This window comes from Ictidomys tridecemlineatus, chromosome 2 (assembly GCF_052094955.1).
Source record: "Ictidomys tridecemlineatus isolate mIctTri1 chromosome 2, mIctTri1.hap1, whole genome shotgun sequence".
Taxonomy (NCBI): Eukaryota; Metazoa; Chordata; class Mammalia; order Rodentia; family Sciuridae; genus Ictidomys; species Ictidomys tridecemlineatus.
In genome coordinates, this window is record NC_135478.1 from 60,518,609 (window position 1) to 60,543,127 (window position 24,519).

Below are 24,519 nucleotides of genomic sequence, written 5' to 3' on the forward strand. Positions count from 1 at the left end.
TCTGTATGCTGAGGGGAAGGGAACGAACCATGTGCTAACCCTGTGTAGGGAAGTGTTGTCAGAAGAAAGGTAGAGACCAAGCCTTTGAACACAAGGACAGTGGCCTGCATCTCAGAGCTTAAAGTGATTGTCCTCTCTCACATCCGATAAATCACGAGAGTGTTTGCCATTGCATTTGTGTTATCACAGAAAGGTATGAGATGCAAGAAATGAAATGTCATTCTATTTAGTTTATCTAAAATAGAAAGATAAACTTTATTGTATTTCTGTCCACAGTTTTTTTCTTTCATTGGTTTATTAAGTTATTTGAGTCACAATATTCATTCCATATAGACCATTTTCTTCATATTTTAGCAATATACACATACCAACTTTTGTCACAAATAAGCACAAGTAAAACCTAGTGCCTTTTAAAATATTGTGCACTTTGTCTGCACTGCTTTTCAGTTTCATTTAAGGAGAGCCAATGCACACACAGTAAATGAGAGAGCAGGGAAAACCACAGCAGGCACCATTTAATTTCTAGTGAGAGACCCTGGTGAGCCCCCAAGAGGAGCCATATTTCAGAGCAGGTTCATATTCTTGTCCTAAAACAAATGACTTGCATGTTACAGCTTCTTCTTACTTTAAATGTTACCTATTTTTCATTGTGTGGAATTCTAAATATATCCCAAGGAAAATTAAAAGGAGTAGAGGGTTGTATTTAGCACTGCATTATGGTCCTAGTTTCCTAATTTCCTGGGGAAAGATGTAAGTTTTAAAACAAGTAGCGTGGTAAAGCAGCTTTACAGTAGATTTGAACTACAGATGGGTTACTTATTGTAAGTTCAAAGAACTCCAGTAGAGACGAAAATAAATAAATAAATAAATAAAGTGCCCAGCCTGTTTTTGATGAGTGTTTGACATTTATTACTTCCTTTGGCTTTTTTCCCCCCTTAATAAATATCTTGTGTGATTTAGGAGAACCAAGCTTCTAGCTGCTGTAGAGTCAGAAATTAAGTTAGTCAGAAAATGATATTCCCTCCTTACCATTTGATTCATGGAAAATATGGAGACACTTTCTTTCTCTAAATGATTTTTGACAGTTCTCTAAATCCCCTTTTCAACTATCTTAACTGTCTAGGTCTGTAATACCTATGCTTTGGAAAACTCAGGAAAAAAAAAAAGAAGAGTAACAATGTACTATTTTATGTTTTTAGATGTTGGCTTCTCCAGTACATATTCCTGCCTCCTCAGAGGAAAGTGGTTGGATAGTGAAACTTCAAGAGTTACTGCCATCACCATCAAGTTTCTGTTCATAGAAAAAAAAATCATTATGGGGTTTAGAATACTTTTCATTTATGTCTTATAAACAAGTTTAAAAATAACACCAAAAAAGGATGTTAACCATATGCCGCCTCAGAGTTTGTGACTAAAGGGGATAAAGTTACCAGAGTTCCCTCAAGCCCTTTGAACTTGAGAGCCAGTGTGCATTTTCCATCTCTTGTGCACTGATAAACAGTAACCCCTTCATTTCTGCACTGACTTGTGCTGTGGGCTCCCTCTATTCAGCAAACATAGTATGTCATATCATTTTTATTACTATAGTTAATGAGAATACATCAAACAGACGCTTAAGTTCACTAAGCTTTTGTTTTCCTTAAACCCCTTTTTTGAAACAATATTTTTACATCAAATAATGATGGAAAACCATGACTTAAAAATATCCAAAATATCTCTGAATCTCAAGAATGATAATCAGTTATATTGAATTTTAACAAAGTTTTCATTTCATTGTTCAAAGTGAATTAGAGATAAATTATTACTTTGGGGTAAGGATGTATCTTTTACTGGTTATAAGACATAATGCATTTACCTTCACTTCACAAATTAACATGTCACTTATTGAGTATTAAATGTAATAATGTCATAGTTTTCCACCTACTGTAACATGCTATTTCTTATAAAAGAATATCACATTCATATTTTTCTCCACATTTTGTGTACATTTAAGCAAATATGGAAGCTTCAAATGTGCACAAACATTCAGGAACTTAAGTGTTACTGATATCATGACATCTTTGTCACCCCCACAACGACATCATCTTCAAAAGATTGCTAATTGCATGTTACATTTTATTCTTGTACTATGGGAAAGGAATATAAATCTCTAGATACCCAATAAATCTGAATTAAGAAGTGATACAAGCAAGATGGTTTCATTTGCCATCACCATAAAGGGTACATTAAAAATTTTAAAGTCTTGCCTATTTTACCAGTTGGCAATTGTTTAAAGGATAGAAAACATCAATGCAATGTTACAGGGTTTCTGTTTTTATTTTTGGAAGTGGTTTTGATATGGCTACTAATCTATACATCATCTTTCCTCCACTCATTAGCAGCATCAACTCTTGTAATAAAACTGGTGATGAATGTGAGTTTAGGATAAAAATCATATACTGATTTTGCAGTCACTGAAAATAATACAAGAACACAGTGAAGATTAACCTCTGAAGTTTTCTAGATTAGTTAAAACAAGGAGAAGGGAAAATGTGGACCTGAGAGATATTCACCAAAGACTATACATTTGAATAGTTCAGGTTTCAAATTTCTTCTGTATTGCTGGAGAGTAGCAGATGTGTTCCTGTGCATTTGTAGTTGGAATTCTACAATCTTTGCAAGGAGGTCAAAGTCTGGTGTGGAAGGAATCTGTCAGAAAGTTTGCCAGTGGAGCAGAGATTCTGGCTACAGATCCTGGGTGGAGATGGGCATCTGTTTTCCATGATGGTTCTTCATTATGACTCAGTTTGGGCATCTATAAAATGATGATGGAGTAATAACAAACTTACAAAATGAATGGTAACAATAATGAAGATAATATATATACAGTTATTAAAATAATGCCTTTATTGTCATGTGTGCCTCAAAATAATTTGATTTCTATTAGTCATGTTATTATTGATTAATTCATCTTTGAGCCAAGACAAGGACTCAGAGATATAACCATATACTAGATGTTTCCAAGTTCTTTGCTCCATAATGGTGATCTGTGTTTAGGGTTAAAGCTTCACAGCCTCATCTTAATTCTGACTACCTTTCATTGGACTTAGTTCAAACATTGAACTTGACAAAACATACATACTTTCCAGATAAAGTGCCTGCCAAGCTTGATTTGGTTAAAATTTGAGATTTAAAAATAAGTTTCTTTTGATACATGTATATAGGCCAACAATGTGGTCAAACTATTTATAGAATCACACAAAAATAGACAAAACTAGTCCATGATGAAGAAGTCAGATTAGTAAATATGTGTCTACATGGGTAGGTAATGACTGTGAGAATAAGGAAGCAAGCTTCTTGGGTACTGGTGATCTTTTCCATCTTAGCTGGGTGGTAGTTACATGGTATGTACATTTTGTAAGGATTTGTCCACTGGCACTTACAGTGTTGTACTTTGTAATCACCATATTATAATTAAGTAATTACCTAGAATTAAGGATTTCATGAAGTGTCAATTATATAGAATTCACATTGGAATATTATGGGTCATTTGCACTTTGATTTCAAATTCAGGGAAGCCTCTAAACCTCTGCACCTCTTCTTAATTATAAATTATGACACTCAAATCTATTGCCCTTTATTATTTTTTTCTGCATAATTTTGCTCATATTCAAATCATTTCCAATAATTTTTTGAAAACTTTAGCACTCAACTCAAGTCTTAGTTTTGTTTCGTTTTTCATCAAAGTTCTATTGAAAAAAAAATAAATCCTATTGCACTCTTGGAAAAATGTAACATCTATTCTTGCACAAAGACATCTTGTCATTTTCTATTCTTGGTCTTATCTCCATGTGCTTCAACTTCACTTCCAATAATCCTGCCTGGGCATTGTCATTGGTGTGAAGGGTTTGGCATCCCAGATTTAGATGTATAGATCTATGGCAGTCTCCATTCTTCCAGCTCTCTCATTCCATTATGAGTAGAAGAGTTCTGTTCTTTGTCTAATCCACACATTTCTGGAATCTGATCTGTTTTCTCAACTGTTAATTTTTCTCATTTCTTTACCATGTTCCTTATTTAGCTTACAAATTACTATTATATTAATAACTCATTTCTCCAACTCAGTTGGACTTCCTTTGCATATCTTTGCCAAGCCCCAATCTTAGATCATTTAAACTAACCTATCATCTCCATTCTCCCACTAGAGCTGCTAGAGAAAATCACAAAAAAATAAAAGTTGGTAACACACCCATTCATGATGACCAGTATTGATCAGCCTTGATGCTACCTGATGGTTCTTAGTGTTTGCCAATTCTCTCTGCAGTTATCCACAGCACTCATTTGAATTGTCTTTATCAATTGCACATACAACCTCCTCCATCTCTCTCTCTCAAAGTAATTTAGCTTCCTATGGAAATGGAGAAAATAATAACCCTTAAACAAAAATCATCCCAACATTCTGCCACCAAATGAATAAATATAATGGTTTCATTACTTGTTTTTTAATTAGATTTTTTTAAATTTATATATGACAGTGGGATGCATTTCAATTTTTATTACATATATAGGGCACAATTTTTCATATCTCTGGTTGTATACAAAGTATATTCACACCAATTCATATCTTCATACATGTACTTTGGATAATAATGATCATCACATTCCACCATCATTAATAATGCTATGCCCCCTCCCACCCCTCTGCCCTATCTGGAGTTCGTCTATTCCTCCCATGCTCCCCCTCCCTACCCCATTATGAATCAGCCTCCTTATATCAGAGAAATCATTGGGCCTTTGGTTTTTTTGGGATTGGCTAACTTCACTTAGCATTATCTTCTCTAACATCATCCATTTACCTGTAAATGCTATGATCTTATTCTCTTTTATTTCTGAGTATTATTCCATTGTGTATATATGCCACATTTTTTAATCTATTTATCTATTGAAGGGTATCCATGTTGGTTCCACAGTTTAGCTATTGTGAATTGTGCTGCTATAAATATTGATGTGGCAGTATCCCTGTAGTATGCTGTTTTTAAGTCCTTTGAGTATAGACCAAGGAGAGGGATAGCTGGGTCAAATGGTGGTTCCATTCCCAATTTTCCACGAAAACTGAACTCAAAATAGATCAAGGACTTAGGAATAAAACCAGAGACCCTGCATCAAATAGAAGAAAAAGTAGGCCCTAATCTGATGGATCATGTGGGATTAGGCCCCAACTTCCCTAATAAGACTCCTTTGGTGCAAGAATAAAAATCAAGAATCAATAAATGGGATGTATGCAAACTAAAAAGTTTCTTTACATCAAAAGAAATAATCTGTGAGGTGAATAGAGAGCCTACATCTTGGGAGCAAATCTTTACCCCTCACACATCAGAGAGAGTACTAATCCCTAGGGTATATAAAGAACTCAAAAAGCTAAACACCAAAAATAAAATAAAATAAAATAACCCTATCAATAAATGGGCCAAGGACCTGAACAGACACTTCTCAGAAGATGATATACAGTGAATCAACAAATATATGAAAAAATGTTCATCATCGCTATCAATTAGAGAAATACAAATCAAAACTAGTCTAAGATTTCATCTCACTCCAGTCAGAATGGCAGCTATTGTGCATACAAACAAAAAATGTGGGGAAAAAGGTACACTCATACACTGCTAGTTGGACTGCAAATTGGTGCAGCAAATATGAAAAGTAGTATGGAGATTTCATTACTTGTTTAAATTTCTTCTTTGTACAACAGAAAATGTTTTAGTCCTCATGTTCAACTTGTGTTCTGAATCTCCTTTTCTCATCCTTTGTTGGAGATCCCATGCAATCTTATAATTCTTCCCTCCTATTTCTTGAACCCTTTTTTCTATGGTAGGTAATTCTTATTTTCATCTTATGACAATTTTTATAGAAGGCTTCTCTCTGTCCTGCCTCTCCCTCTAATCACTACTCACCATTTTGCTTTCTTTCTTAAACAGTGAAATATTTATATATTATATACAGATATATACATCATGTATCTTATATAAGGCAAACATAACATAAACATACATATGTTACACATCTATATTTAATTAAATGTGTACTGTATAAATATGAATATATGAGAACTTTTATATAAACTTGCACATACAATACATAAGTTATACACACACATCTTGCACACATGTTATCTCTACAAAACTAGCCACTAAAGTTACATGTAACTGATAACTATGTTCTTTTATCTAATAGACACATTGTGACCCTTATGACCTTTGTCATACTTTTTGTTCACTTAAACTCTCTCTTCATCACAATAGAAACTCTGTAAGAACTAGAGCTATACCTGTCTCTTGTATTTCTAAACTAGCAGTAAATACTCAGTCAATATTTTCTGTGTGACTTAATGTTCTAAAACTTTATATAACTCTTTATCAGGATTTACATTTATAAGAACACTGGCCTTTGCAGAAAGTATAATTCTGAGTTACTAAAGCACAAAGAAAACACTCCACAAAACTTTTCAAGTCAAGTTCTCTAAATTTAATTTAAATTCACACTTGTAACAATTTAACTTATGATCTTACATAATGCAATTTCTATAATGAATAGGCGAGTAAGTAATGTATTTTATATCATCCAATATATTTTGATTCTTCACTGTTTATCAGATGTTCTTCATATTTGTGTGTCATTCTGAATCACTGTTTAGATGAGAGCTTATTTTCATAATTTATATAAATGGGAAACTTTAGTTTTCAATGAACAAAATATATCCTTCAAACATTAAAAAAATATATCAAGAAAGTGGTAATTTTTCTGACAGATTTGTAACAATAAAGGAGACTTCACTTTCAATCAGGTATCCTTTCTGTATAGCCCATTGCAGTATACGTATTATTGGAGAATCAATATCACATCTCGAAAAAAATCTCATTCCTCCTTGTAGTGTTGTGGTTTACCTTTACATGGAGGTTAGTACTCTTCTAGATAGAATGTATTTTTCCATTTTTCAACTTTGATTATCAATCCTTTTCCCTATGACTGACAAAGTTTATGAAGCTACACTTTAGCAACACGAGAGGATCAGGCAAGTGGTCTAAAAAGGATCTTACTCCTCCTGCTCAATACTTACCAAAATCTCCCCAGGGAACAGTGACATTGAGGGCAGAGGACTGCTTGGAGCATTTCCTTTCCATCCACTCTAGCAGATCCTCACAAGAATCTGTTGCTGGGTTCAGCTGAATATTCACAGTTGTGTATCATTTTGACTTCTAATAGAAGTATTTTTGAATTATAGAATATTATTTTAAAACGTGCATGATTACATTATATATTTATCATGATTATATGGCATCAAAGATCTCAGGACTCTTTTTTTTATAACATTATTTTATTTATTTTTATGTGTTGCTGAGGATGGAACCCAGGGCCTTGCATGTGTTACGCCAGCACTCTACCACTGAACCACATTCCCAGCCCCTCAGGACTCTTAATTAAAGATTTCTCCAGTCTGAATAAGTACACATTCTCTGTGAATGATTTATTTTTATTTTATGGACTCTGAATCCCATTCTTGATTGTATTAATCCTCCTTGTCTAATCAGCAGCTCATAAGACTGGGAAAAGTAGGTCTGGGTTTGCCTGTTGCTCTTAGGTTAATCAGAAGAGAGTTCCTAATTCTTGAGAGAATCCTATAGATTCAATGACCCAGGAAATTCTACAAGTTGCTATCAAGACAAAACAAACTACTTTTGCTTCTCAGAGGAAGACCAGTATGTGGTGAGGCTAGATGAGTCACATAATAATAAGTTTTATGTAAAGAGTGTGGTGGTCACTGAATGTCAGTATGGTTTCTGTGGGACATACTCTCCATGGATAGACTTTCAAGCAATAAAGAAATACACTTTTCTTGAGTCAGCCTTCTGGTTAAATGACAGTATCCCTGTCTTCACTTAACATAGATGTCTTCACTTAAGGATAAATGAGAACACACTGCTCATGCTGGAGTCGGTTCTTCTGACCATGTGTACTGGCTTCAAGTCCTCCTGTCCACTTGGAAGCAGGCTCTTGGCTCCAGGCACATAAACCAGCCTCTCCTGGCTTCTAACCTGCTGTTCTCAGTCAGAAAGTTCAGCCCAGCTGCTGTCCTGATCATTTCCAAAGCATAGCACCTTGGATCAGCAAATTACCATTTTTCATTTTAACCAATGCTCCTGAAAACCCAAAGAACCACAATATTAGTAGAATTAATGATAACCAGTAGCATAGAATAAAGAAGCCAGTAATGTTATTAAAGCCATAGACATGTTGAAATCTAACACATTTATTTTGCTGAATAAGCCACTAAGTATACAGGTTATATTTGAACGTTTTTATACTGTGCAATTCTTAATAAAAAAGAGTAAGCTCCATGAATTTTATCCCTATTCTGTCTTGTACACTTATTAAGAATTGTTTCATTTCTTAGGAAATTATCTGCATATTGAAAATGGGCCTTATTTTTTCAAATTAAATTGACAACAAAGGTAGGGATCAGATATTCTATAATTAACAAGGAAGAGTTTATTTCTACTAAATTTTGCAGAAAATGATGAAAGCAACATAAAATATTATTTTTAACTCTGAAATTTTTCCTTCACTATGTGTTTTTTTTTTAAATTTCTTATTGATAGACATCACCACTTGGAGAAACTTTCTATTACTTAGACATACTGAACTGTCAACTTACATTGAATTGTGAAAACAGATTAAAATGAAAATGTAAAGTGCCAAGCTTGTTTTAGCATTAAAAAAAAATCACATTGGCCTGTGGCCAAAATATTTTCCTCCCAAATGTCATCTTTAGAACAATTTTTTAAACCCACTGTGATTGCCTCTCCCTCCTCTCAACTCCCAGCAGGCTAAAGCAGACCTCACATAGTCCCACACAGATGCAGACAGAGAAACTGCTCATTATCAATCAACGAACACAAACAAGCTGAAGACTGCTCAGTTCCCCCTGTTAAAGGTAAAGAGTTTTAAAGCCCCCAAAGAGTTTATTATTCTGGGACTGAGATCGTCAAAGTCATTTGATTTTGACTCACACAGTAGCCACAGAGGTTAAATTGAGGTTAAGTTTCCCAAACAAAATGGAAGCAATTAAACAGTTAAAATAATGTCACTTTTCTTGCTTTTAACCCAGAGACCAAAAAGGAAAAAAAGTATTAATATAATCAAAATGTAAATTTTCTACCTCTGAGTAACAAAATGATTCATAAGAAATTAACTTTTATGCTTAATTATATCCTATTTTTTCAATAAAAATCACCCAAGAATAGTATGTATGTCTCCAACCAGTAACTAATTATGGTTTATCTCTTTGTAATAGGTTGTCTGAGGAATTTTGAAGTCTCTTTTTTTATAAGTAGGAAAAGAATCAGGCTTATTGAAATGGGATAATAACATTACTTCGGTTTGTTTGATTAAAGTCAATTATGAAGAAAACTAGTCACAGACTCAGAAAATCTCAATAGCACTATTCTTCCTTCCTCATAGCAATGTGCAAGCATAATGTAGTTTATACAAATAAATTTTACATATTATCTTACCTATTTCTAAAACAATTACATAAAGGAGAGGGAAACAAGTTGGGGGGGGGAGGAAAATCAAGACATTATTTTATTTGCCCAAGAGGACATACTTAATAAGAACAGAAACCAGACTAGATTTCTGCGCCAATTCTACCACATGATATGATAAAAGACCTGGAATTATCTTTTTTTTCAGTTTCATTGAATTTTTGGTTTATCTCTAATTAGAATATTAGGTGGTAGTCTTTAAAGAATAACATTTTAGCCCTATAAGCAAGCGTTAAAATACTGTTAACTGAATCTTGTGTGTTTAAAAATATAACAACTCACCACCATGGACAATGGGATAGCTCGAAGTGTTTATTAAACCTGCATGTACTGGCAAAAAAGAAGTAATATACATTGGACTGTGACCAACTCAAGATCCTTCTTTCCTATTTTGGTCTTACTAGCTATTCAAAGAACAAATACTCCCAGCCTGAAGTTAATCTAAGATTTTTGTACAAAAGGTCAATAAAAGAGGAAGGGTGGAATTGAAAACTGGCCCCATTAGAGATGCTTTATATTCTATGCAATGTTCAGATACAGTAGCTGGGATAGGAACATGGTCTCCTTCAGGAATCAGAGGACTGGCATGCACAAGGTGCAGAGAAACACTGCATTCCCAACTGAACCACATAAAATAATACATGTAGTTTGCCAAGGACACATGCAGGTCTCCTATTCCATATGAGGTTAGAGCTTGTATCACAGATGTCCAGCCAAATATGGCCTTCCACTGACCCAGATCATGCTACAAGGGAAGAACCAATCACCCTGAGGAACAGGTTTTCTTTTTTTTTTTTTTTTTTCCTCTTGAAGACTTACATTCTCTTTTAGTGGGAACACTGGGCTATTAAAAGTCTTAAGGAACGCTTTGTAATCTATTCTAGGTGGGTACCTTCCTAAAACACAGTGTGTATTTAAGAAAAAGAGAGATATCAAAGAGTGGAGTTTTTTTTTTTTCCCCTAGGTGGAATGCTTAGAGAAAACATTTTAGCACTATAAACAATCATTGGCATGCTGTTTATTGAAACACATGTCTGAAAAAATATTTTAACACTTACAGATAACTGGGCTAAAGAATGCAGCTTTTTATTGTTAGGCAGAATAAGTGAGACACATTCTAGTGGAAGCTAAATGTACATCTGCTGACTCTCACAAAAGACAAGTGGGTAGTTCATGTGAACTTATTTGCCTGACCACATGCCACAAAGTCTAAGGAAAAAGCTACTCTTCCTATGGTCAACTTTTGCTCTGAAGTATTTGCTTGCTGGGGCATTTGACATGACATACGAGGGGCACAGACGGTACTTGTGGTTGTTTTGTTTGTCAGAGTGGTGTGGTCAAGCAGTTGAAGTACTTTTAAATTCCATTTTAATAATTTAATAATTTTTCCTCAGAGGAAATAATACCAGCCATTTTAAAGGAAAGGCTACAAGTTATTTGAGGAGAAAGCAGAGGATTGAAGGGAAACCATGAACATTAAAAAAGTAGGATTATCATTATTTATTAAGTATTCACTATGTCAGTAATGCGGCAGACACAAATGCCATATTTCCTTCTTAAAGTAATAAAGTGAAATAGGTAGATACTATGAATGGTTAGTATTTATTTATTTATTTACTTATTTGATGATGACAAGAAAATCATGACTTCATACTGTCCAACATGAAGCAGAAAAAAAAAAAAAGGTGAAAAAAAAAAAAAAAAAGAAGTGCATAAGTACCCTTTCCCTGACTCTCTAAAAGAGCTTAGCTAGTCAGTTCATTTGATGCAATCCCCAAAGTAAATTGTGTCTAAAGGATCCTCAAGATGGAATTTTAAAATAGCACATCTTATCTTGTGAACCCTGAGCCATCACATTTGCAGTTCATAAGTTCTTCTAAAACTCTTCCTGGACAGTAGCCTTTCCTCTGGGCATCACATGTGGGTCAAGTGTGGGTTATGTGTGGGTGATGGGGAACTGTGGTTCACAGGTGCTTAGTGGCTTACTAAGTTTATTCAAAGATTTTTGGAATCAGAAACAGCTATTTATTCTCCATCTTGCTGATAATTTTCTTTACTTCTTCCTCTGTTGACTGGCCAATCAAAATATTTTATTGTAAATATTAGAAATATTGATCACTGTGTATTGACTTACCTTATTTTAACCAATGGTTTCATTTTATTGTGCTTTAAAATATAATACCTTAGTTTCTGATTACAAATGTTATCCATGCCAATTTTTGTATATCTGTTAACTATAGAAATAGAAAGAGAGAATGAGAGAGAGTTGTTGCTACTTTTTTTATATCATTACTTTTTCCATTGTATAAAACCTAGAAAATCTGGTAGATCAGAAGCAAATATGACAATATGCTAATTGTGATGCTAAATAATATATGGGAAAAGCTATATTTTTATCTGTAAGGGTTAGATACTTACATTTTAATTTGAAATCTAATAAGACTAATAAACCTCTAACAGAACAATTAGATATTAAAAATGAAACTCACCTACATAGCTATCACTGAAAATTAACTACTCTAAAAATCTGAGACTAAGTCATTATATGCTTAATTTTTAATATTCAATCTCATAAATTTTGAATGGATGGTTTTACTTTCCACAATTTTACTTTTTTGTAAACTTTCATATTTCACTAACTTTTACCGTCAAAAGCATTTCTGAGGTCCTAAATTATAATTAAAAACATGTTTTATAATCATATCATCTTTTTCATTGTATCATTTACAATAATTGTAAATCTATTCTATTATCATTTAAATCATTTGATTTTTTAAAATCACTACTATAAATAGCACTTGAAAAAATAATTTTGTATGAAATATACTGGTAACTTTGTTAAGACTAATTTTAAGAAGTTCAATCATAGGGTTAAATACACACCAACTTGTCATTGTTTTTACATATATGCACATCAAACTCTTCTCTAAGAGGTTACAGTTTGTCCTCCTATGAGAAGATAATGCTATAGCTTAATACATCATATTCCAAACCAAACTGAGAAAATATAGAGTTTTGGGTTATGCCAATTTAGGAGTAAAAAAATATTTTATTTTATTTGCATTTATTTGATTGCTTTTCAGGTTTTATATAGAAGAGGTAATGTATATATTATTGCCTCTTGTTTTTCTTTTTCCAAAGGTTGACTTGCAATGAGTTTTGTCTTAGTGCTAATAATTTTTTATGCATGGAAAATATTAGTGCTTTTTTACATGTGTAGCTAAATAATCTTTATAGTTTATATTTTCTTGAATTTCATTTTCAGCATGTATAAGTTTGAGATTTTATGTTGTCAAATTCTTTTTTGTTTGTTTTTTCAATCATTTATCCATTGTGTTTGTGCTTGAAAATTCTTGTTTTTAATTTTCTAAGTCTGTGGTAAAAAAAAAAAATTACCACAAGCATGGTGATTTAAAACAACAAAAAAAATTATTTTCTCACAGTTCTGGAAGCCAGAAGTCTAACATTAGCATTGCTGGTCAAAATAAGTGGCAAGAACACGCTCCTTTGTGTGGTTCTTCCCACTTCTACCTACATTCCCTGGTTCATGACACTTTTCTCTATCTTCAAAGTCATCAGTGTAGTGTTTTTACCACTTTCTTGTACCTTGTGGGAATGTGTCTAATCCCCCTCTTCCTCTCTCTTCTAAGGATGCTTGTAATGTCAATTAGGGTTCCTCTGGGATAACTCAACCTCTCCTCAAGAGCCTTTACTTAACTTAAGCACACCTGTGAAACTTAGACCTCTTGAAGTTAAATTCTTATTCCAGGCATTGGGGATTGTTATCTTTAGGTGGCCATTATTGAACTTATGAAATTTTCTTTTAAAACCCATTTATAATTTAAATATTTAACACCTCTTATTCCATCTCACCATTTGAATCTGCTATTATTCTGCTATTATTCTACAATACTATATCTAGGCTGGTTTTGGTGTTTATTTTGTAATGTTTATAGCAAGTATTACTACTTACATTGGGATCCTGGAGATTGACTTATCAGTGAAGGTATAAAGTGGTGATTTGAAGCACCCGAGAATCTGTGTGATATTATTCTATTATAATTAAATATATTGCTTACTGTTAGCTTAGTTAAAACATCTGGCTAAAATTCTTCAGACTAACAGGAGTAGAAAAAAGATGCAAGTTTTTCTACCTACAAAATTATAGGAAAAATTATTCTACAACACTATATCAAAATTTGATATTCATTAGGAGAAAGTAAATGTTGAGACTGATCTCTTTTTCATCAGAATATTCACTAACTATAATCACAATAATAGAAATAGTGGTCATGTATGTATCTACATCATTCAAAAAGCATTCCAAAATAGTCTCTAAGGATGGTGAAAGTCAATAATAGGGTTTTGTCTTTAATAAAAATTCTCTGATTTAGCTCCCAATCTCATTATATTCTTTAAAATGTGTGAAAACAACTTCTAACCCCAGTTGTTTTTTATGACCCAATTTTAAACTATAAAATAAAATGACCACCTATAAAATAGAATTGGTATTATAATTTTAGTTTCAAATAAATAATCAGATGCCTTTTTAAATGAATGCATTAAGATTTTCAAAAATTGTATTTTTTTCCTTTCTGTAACAGTTCCAATATTTTAGAAATATTGTTTATTACTCATTTCTTATTTTTGGTATTTGGATGCAGTATCACAAGTTACATAAAACTGATTACTTACAAAGTATTTTGGGTGCAAATTGCCTATGAGCAATGGATTCAATTTATTTGCAAAAAAAAATTTGGTTCAGTTTTTTAGATAAAATGTTTAATATATTATAAATACATAATGTTCTGAAGAGAAACTTTTTCATAATTAAACCTCTAATGGAGTAGGTACTTAATAAACTGTTAGTTTTAAAAAATCTTTGTTTTACCTTAAATATACACAGTTGTACAACCATGGAATCTTACAGACTACTCTGAAATATGTAATCTATCACAGAAATTGAGAAAAAAATTATTTTATTTTGGTATTATCCTTATGATATGTTTGGTCTATATTCTTAAATCTCTTAGATTAGACAGTTGACTTTAAATTAGTTTTCATAGATAAAAATAAGATTCCTGTATAAGCATTTTTGCAAAGAGGTTTTATACATGAAGTGAAATAATCAAAATTGATCTTGAAAAAAAAGTAGTGCATAAAGGCTTCCATCTCTATATTTACTTCTATAAAATTATTTAATATTATCAACGAGTGGTTACCAGTAATTTATTCTTTGGCCAAACCAAAAGATTGAAGACAATTGATTTAAATACAGAAGTGAAAGTGAAATGGTGTAGATCTTCACTATTCCTGCTATGGATTATCTACTTGACTGAAACCCAGATCAGATCCTTTGTCATTCAATGATCTTGATAAGAAATTGTCTGACTATGTTATATCTCAATTCTCTTATGTAGATAATATAGGTAGTTAGAATAGCTCCTTTGCCAGGATTGTAAGAGTTATTAAACATAAAAAACCACTTAGAAAAAATGTATGGGAGGTCGTAAGCATTATACGTTATATATGAAATAAACTTCCTCTTCTTCTCATTCTACTTACATTTACCTCTTCTTTCCCTCAGCTTTCATTTTTCCTCCTCCTCCTCCTTTTCTTTCCTCCTCTTCCACCTCTCCCTTTTTCGACTTCTTTTCCTACCCATCTTCTCTGCTCCTCCTGTTTATCCTCCATGTTTCATGATTATGAACTTCATGAAGATATTATCCCCAATATAATACCATGTATATTGTATTAACTCAAAAAGAAATAAATTTCAGTGAGAGAATGAATGGTTAATTTGAATGTTAAAGGACTTCACCAGTTGTTATAGTCTATCTCAAATCTTGGTCATGAATCCCTTAATTCAATTATCCCTAACTACACACGTTTGTCTTTTTCTTAAATAAAGTAGACATTTTGTTTTTAGCCTAGTCAGTTTCTTCATACATTTAGCTGCTAATTATCATTCGAGTGTTAATTACTTTAAAACTATGATCTCACTGCTGGTTATTGCTTTACTTGATTTATGTAACCTGCTACTATAAATTTAAGTATCTAAATTCATTTTCCTTGTCCTCCTTTCTAATGTAAAATTAATTTTAAATAAAAAATACATATGTGTGTGTATGTATGTATATCTTTAAGCATATAAGTTACTGCCATTTCTTGAAAGTAATTAATAAACTCTATTTTTTAAGAGTCCTCTGCTTTAAACAAGCTTGCATTCATATTAGGATGACTCACTTATGGAATTAACTGCAATACAGAGCTAGGCATGTACTCCATTATAACAAAAAGAGAGGTAAAAAGGTAAAGAGATTCTTTGCAGGCACAGGAAAAGAACATACTTCTTCTCTTTTGATATGCTGAGTAAAACAATTGAGAATTGGGTAAAATCAATAACTACCTATACTCTAAGTGAATTGCCATCTCTTTCTCTAGGTCAAATTAACTGTATGTATGGAAATTTTAGGAGAACGAGCTTAGTTATTTGTGACCAATAGAGTATTTTGGAGATGAAGATATATTGCATATGCAAAATGAAGTTTCAAAGAAAGCTTGAAATGAGAAGTAAAGATGTGAAACATCATGCTAATGTCTTAGTATTAAGCTTTTTCTCTTGCAAATATACACTACTTATAATTAAGACCTTAGCAATTTAATGCTGATGACTTTGGGACTGAAAGCAAAAGGAGTTAGAAAGCTCTCATAGAAAACTATTTTGGACATGTAGGATATAGGTGATTAATGTCCAAATTAAGTCAGTACAATGGGGAGCAAAAAAGGAAATAACACCTCATCCAGGGCTTCAATTAGTTTGGCCACTGACAGATATGTGATAGGCACATCATCAATAGAGATGTAGTGACTAGTTATCAGGCGCTAGGGAGGAAGTTCAAGAAGTGTGTGTTTTAAAATCCAAGTAAAGGACAGGATAGAAGCACACTTAAAGTTGAAGGCATAGGAGAAAGAATGCCTGTAGGAGAAACTAAGGAATTCTTATTGGCACCAACAAAGTTCAAGTGGATTTCAGGCTTCTCTGTGAAGTAAGTAAGTTTGTTGTGTACCTTTGATGTTGAGTTAAGAATTTGGGAACCATCCAGGAAGGGTGATATTTGAAATTATGGGAGGGAAGTAGATTAGTGAAGAATGTGTAGAGTGAAATGGAATATATGCTGAATGTGAGACCTTAGAAAATATCAGTACTTAGGGGACAAATAAGAAAAATAACTGGTGATGTAGCTTAACATGCAACAGTATAAACTATAGTTAAAAGTAGTTTTGTTTTAATACTGAAATTATATTTGGCTAAACCGATTCCTCAGAGCTATCCTATAATAGGGTGTCCTTGGATTTGAAAAGAAACTATTGATATGAATCTTTTTCTTTTCTGATAATATTTAAGTAGAATAATTGGAGTCAGGAAACTAGATTTTAATTTATTTGGAAACAAAATGGAAAATAAAAAGTAAAACAATTATATCCAAACTATTATTTCCCTCAAACTTAATATAGTTTAATTTTATTACTTTTCTATTATAGTAACATATATTCATACAGAGACTTTAATTTATATTAGAAAGTATGGAGCAGTAAGAATATTGCTGGAATCATCACAATCCCTGATCTCAAATTATACTACAGAGCTATGGTAACAAAAACAGCATGCTATTGACATTAAAAAAAAAAAAACAGACATGAAGACCAGTGGAATAGAGTGGCAGACACAGGAATAAATCCATTTAGACAGTCATCTGATCCTTGACAGAGGATCCAAAAACATATGTTGTGGGAAAAAATAACCTTTTTAACAAATGGTGCTGGGAAAACTGGGTATCTAAATGTAGTAGAATGAAATTAGATCTCTCAGTCTACACAAAAATCAACTCAAAATAGTTTAAAGACTTAAGAATTAAACAGAAAACACTAAAATGTTTAGAAGAAAACATAATATTTATACTCCAAAATATCAGTATGGACACTGACTTTCTTAATAAGATTTCCAAAGCTCAAGAAATAAAACCAAGAATCAATAAATGGGATAGCTCCAAATTATAAAGGTTTCACACAGCAAAGAAAAAAAATTAAGCTCATGAATATACAGCCTACAGAATGGGAGAGTGACAGTTAGCTATTCTAACAGGGTACTGATACCCAGAATATACAAAGAATTCTAAAAACTTAATACCAAAATGACAACAACAACCCAACCCAATAAGTGGGCAAATGAACTAAGCAGACACTTCTCAATATTTAAGTGGCAAAAAAATGTGTAAAAAAATGTTGAATATCTTTAGGAATCAGGGAAATACAAATCCAAACTATACTGAGATTTCAGCTCACTCCAAACATCAAGAATATAAACAATAATAAATATTGGTGAGGATGTGGGGGAAATGGTACACTTATACATTTTGGGTAAGAATGCAAGTTAGTACAATCACATTTCAAGGCAATATGGAGATTCCTCAAAATGGAACCACCATAAAACCCAGCTATCCCACTCCTTAGTATTTATCTAAAGTAACTAAATTCAGCAAAATATAGTTATACAACCACATTGGTGTTTATAGCAGAGCAATTTACAATAGCCATGTTATAAAAACCAACTCAGGTATATGTCAATAGATGAACAGATAAAGAAAATGTTGTAAATATTTAGTATATATACACAATGGAATTTTACTCAGCCATAAGGAACAACAAAATTAAGTAATTTGCTGCTAAATGGGTGGAACTGAAGACATCATGCTAAGCAAAATAAGCCACTCAGAAAATCAAAGGTTGAAAATTTACTCTCATACATGGAAGTTAGAGAGAAATGAGGATTTTTTTTAAAAGATGAATTTCATGTAAATACAAAGGAGAACAGGACAGTAGAGGAAGGGACTGCAGAACAAAGTGTATCAAACTATGCTATGTATGTATACTAACACAATGAACTCCACTTTTATGTATACCTGTAATGTACCAATTTTAAAAAGAACAATACATTAATAGAAGAAATATCAGTAGAGTAGAGGAAGGGGATTAGGGGAGGTGAAAGGGAAAGGGGAAATACTAGGAATTGAATGAAGTAAATATATTCTATGCATGTATAAATATATTAACAAGAACCCCACTATTATATATGTAACCCCACTATTATATATATATATATATATATATATATATATATATATATATATATAACTATAAGCACTAATAAAAACATAAAAACTAAAAATGTTGTAGGAAAATTTTTTTAAATTATTCAAAAATGTAATATCAGAAATCATTAAATAATAATAATTTAGTGAACATTTTCCAGGCTACAAAATATATGCAGTTTTTTACCTACAACATAGAACACATATAAATCATGCACATAATATTAGATATATACTTGCATTTTTATAATTGAATGTAATACAACAATTTATTATCTTCCATTTCACCCAGTAATATAGTTTTATGATATTAATCAATATAAATATAAAATTAGTGCCTGCATTTCTAGTTCACTATACTTATGTAATTTGTATAACAAATTCATTATTTACAATTAAAAATATACATACTGGTATACTAATTATCTTTGAATAAATTGCTAATAATATGATTCATGTTTCAAAGGATACACATTTTAAAGTGGATTAATGCACTGATTAGGTTAAGGCTGTCTTAACCCAATCATTTCACAACTGAATTTTCTTGTATTGTCTCACATATGAGCTTTTTGGGGACACCTCATCTAAACCATAATAGATAGTCACAATATTTTAAAATTTATGATTAATTAAATATATCTCATGTATATGAATAACCACTTAATGTTTAGTTCCTACCAGGGACCTGGGCTTCACTAAATGTATAGTCATCTTTGTATTGGCAGAATTTGGCAGACATACTGTCTGGACACATAATAAATACAGCAAAAGGTATTATTTTTAAAGTATTCTGTCATTTGATTTATTGTAATATAAATGAATTTCAGAGAAATATAAGAAAAATACTCAGTTTTAGTGTTCAGGGAATGAGACAGTATAATGTATTATTAAATATATTGTTCTAGTATTGAAATCCTTCTCAAGACTTTTTAAAGATATCTATGATTTACTTTTGTATAACTTTGAAATGAAAAAGTTCTTATTAATTTATATTCATTGATTAAAAATAGTTTTTATTTCTCTTTATGTGCAAAAACTACACACTTGTGAATTTGTCATGAAATTTACCACACAGAATATTTTTTGGTAGCTATTCTACATGCATTTAATCTGCACAATAACTCTATGAAGTAAATACTATTTTCTTTCTTTTATAAATTTTGTTTTAATTAGTTATACATGACAGTAGACTGCATTTATGCACTTTGATAAATTATACATAGATGGGATATAATTTCTCTTTTTTCTGAGTATACATGTTGTAGAATCACATTGGTCATGCAGTCACATATATACATAAAGCAATAATGTCTGTTTCATTCTACTATCCTTTCTATTCTCATATCATCTCCCTTTCTTCACTTCCCTCCACCTAATCTTCTGGAGAATCCTGTCTTTGCTCTCTGACAGCTTGCTAAGATGCAGCATTTCAGAATTTCCCTTGCTGCTTCTGTCACACTTACCATAACTCTTCCTCTCTCCTTTTTTCACTTCCCTCCATCTAATCTAGTGCTCCCCCATTGTGAGTTAGCATCTGCATATTAGTGAAAACATTTAGCCTTTGGTTTTGGGGGGATTAGCTTATTTCACGTATCATGATATTCTCCAACTCCATCCATTTACCGCAAATGCCGTAATTTAATTCTTCTTTTAAGCTGAGTAATATTCCATTGAATACACTACCATTTTCTTCATTTGGTTTGGTCTTTGTTCATTTAGGAGATGAAAAAATAAAGAAGAGAGAGGTTAAAATTAGTCAAATCACAAGTAGATTGTGGACATGGAGTTGAGTGTTTCTTCTTGCAAGAATATTTATCAAAACGTAAGTTTTACTCAAGATAATAAAATATTCAAGAAGGTATTTGGTTTTGGCCAATGAATGTATTAGCATGCCAGGAAAAAAAAACAACAATAGAAAGTACTTTGGCATGATTGAGAAATTCCAAGTCACATTGATTATTATCTTTGGTCATAATACTTCTCTTGGTTAGCAATGGGATATGGAAAACCTACAAAGTTACTGAAATAACTGAAAAAAGGAATAGAGTAGCTCCAAAGACCAATTCCATTTTACCTACTTGTCATTTTCCCAGGGCTAAGATGATATTCTTTATTAAATCAATCATTTGTTTCTCAGTACCCATAAAGAAGGGCCTTGATTATACCAAATGCCACATAGTCTGTCTACTAAGAAAACTGACACTTAGCTGGACTGGTAGAAAGAATCTGAGAGGTGGTGCTCTTTTATGGTTTAGATATTAGGTGTTCCCCAAAAGCTCATGAGTGAGGCAATGTGAGAGAGTTTGGAGGTGAAATTATTGGGTTATGAGAGGCTTAACCCAATCAGTGCATTAATCCTTTGATTGGGATTAATTGAGTGGTAACTGTAGGCAGGTAGGTTATAGCTACAGGAGGTAAGTCATTGGGGGTGTGACTTTGGGGTTTCTGAGCCACTTTCTTTCTGATGTCCTACCTCATCTCAGGCCTTGAGGAATGGAATCCACTGTATATGGACTGAGACCTTTGAAACCATGAGCCCCCAAATAAACTTCTTCCTAACTTGTTCTTGTTGAGTCTTTTGGTTGCAGCAATGAAAAATCTGACTAAAATGTGCTAAAGGGAAAGTACCTAGAAGAGTGAAGATTTCTGAATATCAGTGAAATAAGAATCTGTTTGTGTAAAGCATTCTTTTTCATTTAGAGAGAACTTGGAGGCATTTCAAAGAAATTGATGAAAATAGACATGCCAAGTTAGTTTTGTAAGAAAATTAGTAGAAACAAGTCAAAGTTCTTTGAGGTTGAATACAGTGTTTATTTAGGTGCTGGGTTTAGAATGAAGAGAAGATTATATCAAAAGAAATACAATTAAGAACCAAAGGATAGCATTGCTTTTATTTACAAAAGGATAGTTGTGTTCTTTGGTTGTTGAGTACTAGCTTGTTACTTTTGTTGATCAAATAGTCTACATTTTCATTGGTGTGTGAATGTGTTTGTGTATATGTGTGTGTGTGAGAGTGATTGAATAATCTATCATCCAGAAATGCTTTAAAATCTGTTATTTTGGCCATAGTATTTTCAATTTATGTTTGGAAAACTGTGCATATTTCTCTTCAAATTCATAAGATATTTGTAGTTACAGACAAGTTTTAAAATATTATGTCTATTGAATTAAATATTTTGTCATATTTGATGAGCCTCTTAAGCAGTACCTTTTAACTTAAAGAAAATTTTGTCATAAAGCTCTGTGAGCTTTCTTTGAATCATTATTTTATCAGTCATTTGTTTGTACTTCCCAAGACAGAAAAACCTATAGCTGTTCCACCTCAGAGCCTTCTCCAGAATGGCTGGTGCACCAAGTGAATTATCTCTTTAATAGTGTGCTAGGTCTCTTCTTAAAAATTAAATAGGAAAGAAAGGGCTGGGGATGTGGTACAAGAGGTAACGTGCTTGCCTGGCATGTGCAGAGCACTGGGTTCTATCCTCAGCACCACATAAAAATAAAACAAAGATATTGTGTCCACCGAAAACTGAAAAATAAATATTAAAAAATTCTCTCTCTGTCTCTCTCTAAAAAAAAATAAAATAAATAGGAAAGTGTAATCTCACCTTACTTTGGAGTTTCAAGATATGGTTAACACCTTGTTTATAGCTTCTACTTTTAGAATATTTATCTTCAAAGAGCTTCTTCTCTCCCTTCTGATCTTTTTTTCCCTTTCAGTGGTGACTCAGTCTCTGTCTGTTTAGCCTCGTGGATTCTTATTCCTGGCCTACATGGTGTGCTATTATGAGACTGTCATCTAGGTCTTTCTCTTTCCAAGACTCATTCCTTGTGGGTGGACACATATTTATTGACCACTCTGTATGATTCAGACACTATGCTAGGAACTGAGAAATTAAGGCAACTAAAGCACATTCCCAGTGGTTAAGAAGGTCATAGGATAATTTAAAACACAGATGTGCAAATGAACCATTTTACTATAATGAGATATTTGGAAAAAAGTGTATGTGAGTACACTAAAGTTGCCATTATTTACTATGTTTGTGAGACTCAGAGATGGGTTCAAGGAAGCAGGATCAACTGAAGAGAATTTTGACCTATGATAATTAGAGCTTCCTCAGAAATAGAATGGTATAGTACTCCAGCTAAAATGATTTGAGTGTGCATATATATATGTTGTAAGATATTGAATAAATTGTAAATGTTAGAATACCAGATATACTGCTAACTGGGAGGTGTTAAGTGATAAATTTAAAAACACAGGAACTGTATTATTGAAAGCCTTTCTACATTGTCAAGAAAGATATCAAAAGACTGAGTAAGTGAATGACCTGAGTGATTTTCATTTTAACTAGGTCACTGTGTACTCAAGGTTATAAGTTTTGAGAGGTTATTGCAAAACTGTAATCAAGAGAAACAAAGACAGCAAGGCAAGCAAATGGCAGTAGGAACAAAAATAGGACTAGACAATTCATGTGTAGACAGTGGAAAAAGAAAAATATGGTAATTTATTTGATTAAGAAAAAAAACATAAACAAATAAAACTAGGAGATGCATGAATCAGAAAAATAGGGTAATTGATTAGATAACAAAACAACAAATAAGCATATAAAGCTAGGAGATGTATGAGGGAAGATAAATGAAAGGAAATGATTGACTTTGAGATTTCAAGACTATTATGTTCATTATTGAAAAGTACAAATGAAGGAGGGATGGTTTATTTGGGATAATAATAACTAACTTTGCCCTTATTAGATTTTAGTTCCACAGAGTGTTTACAAAGATATGACTGCAAAAAAGATAGGAGGTTGAAGGAGAATTATAGGCTAGAAATATAGATATGAAAAATATCAAAATATATTTAATAATTGAAGCCATGAAAATGGAGTGATTTTGGTTTTTTTTAATGGTAGGCTGTAAAGAGAAAAGATAAAGGGATAAACCCTTGATAAAGAAAGACAATTTAAGAGAAAGTGACTGTTAACCAAGCTGATGGTAAGGTATCCATCTGGGAAATGAAGAGTTTGGTTGCAGCTGCATGCCATAACAGAGGGGAAGCTTCAAGTAGAAATTTCAATTGGCCAAATTTCAAATGCCAGAGATTTGAATAAGATGACAAATGAAAAAAAATGAGGAGACCTTAATGACCTAATTCGATCATTCTCTTGATTGCCTGGAACTGGGTTAAGCAGTAAGTTAGGATAAGATTGGAGAGAGTCCCAGTGAATTCCTTCTTTAAAAAACTGGGGATTCATGAGGGCAAGGAAAATGCTTTTCACTGAGTTTGTCTTTTTTTATCTTTCCTTTAGATCAGGACATTGGACAGGTTTTTGACTCAAAAGAAAAGAATCAAGAGGTATACCAGAAATTAATATAAAGAAAAAAATTTAAATTTAAAAATGTCTACATAGGTACATTATAGGAGCCAGGAACTGATAGTTTATATTATAAAACTCAGGGAAATTTTTATAATGATTTCTATTCCACAGGAAACCTTCCTCTAAGAACTAACATTAACATAGAAATATAAGACTAGAAGACACTGAAAATGTATTAAAGACACAAGATTCCATTGTGGTAGTCACCAGAAAGTAAAATATTTTTAGGAGAGTCCATTTGAGAAATTAAATTCTGCTATATGATATTTTATTTTTTATTAAAAAAAATTACCAAGAGGAAATCCTTTGTGTGAATTTCTTCCTTTAAAAAAATGATTTACAATTGTCCATGACTAATATATAGCTTATTATTTATTTATTTATTGCTTTTACTATCTAGTGAAAATAAGACTG

General features: G+C 32.3%; 1 long non-coding RNA gene across 1 annotated transcript in view; it reads right to left on the bottom strand.

Moving 5' to 3' along the window:
* Positions 1-275: 275 nt before the first annotated feature.
* LOC144375098 (uncharacterized) overlaps positions 276-24,519 on the bottom strand; it is a 38,210-nt gene continuing 13,966 nt past the window's right edge. The window contains exons 2-4 of the long non-coding RNA XR_013434535.1: positions 7,094-8,174; positions 4,229-4,387; positions 276-2,794 (exon numbers count right to left, since the gene is read on the bottom strand). This is a non-coding gene — a long non-coding RNA (uncharacterized LOC144375098). The remainder of the gene's footprint in view (positions 2,795-4,228; positions 4,388-7,093; positions 8,175-24,519) is intronic.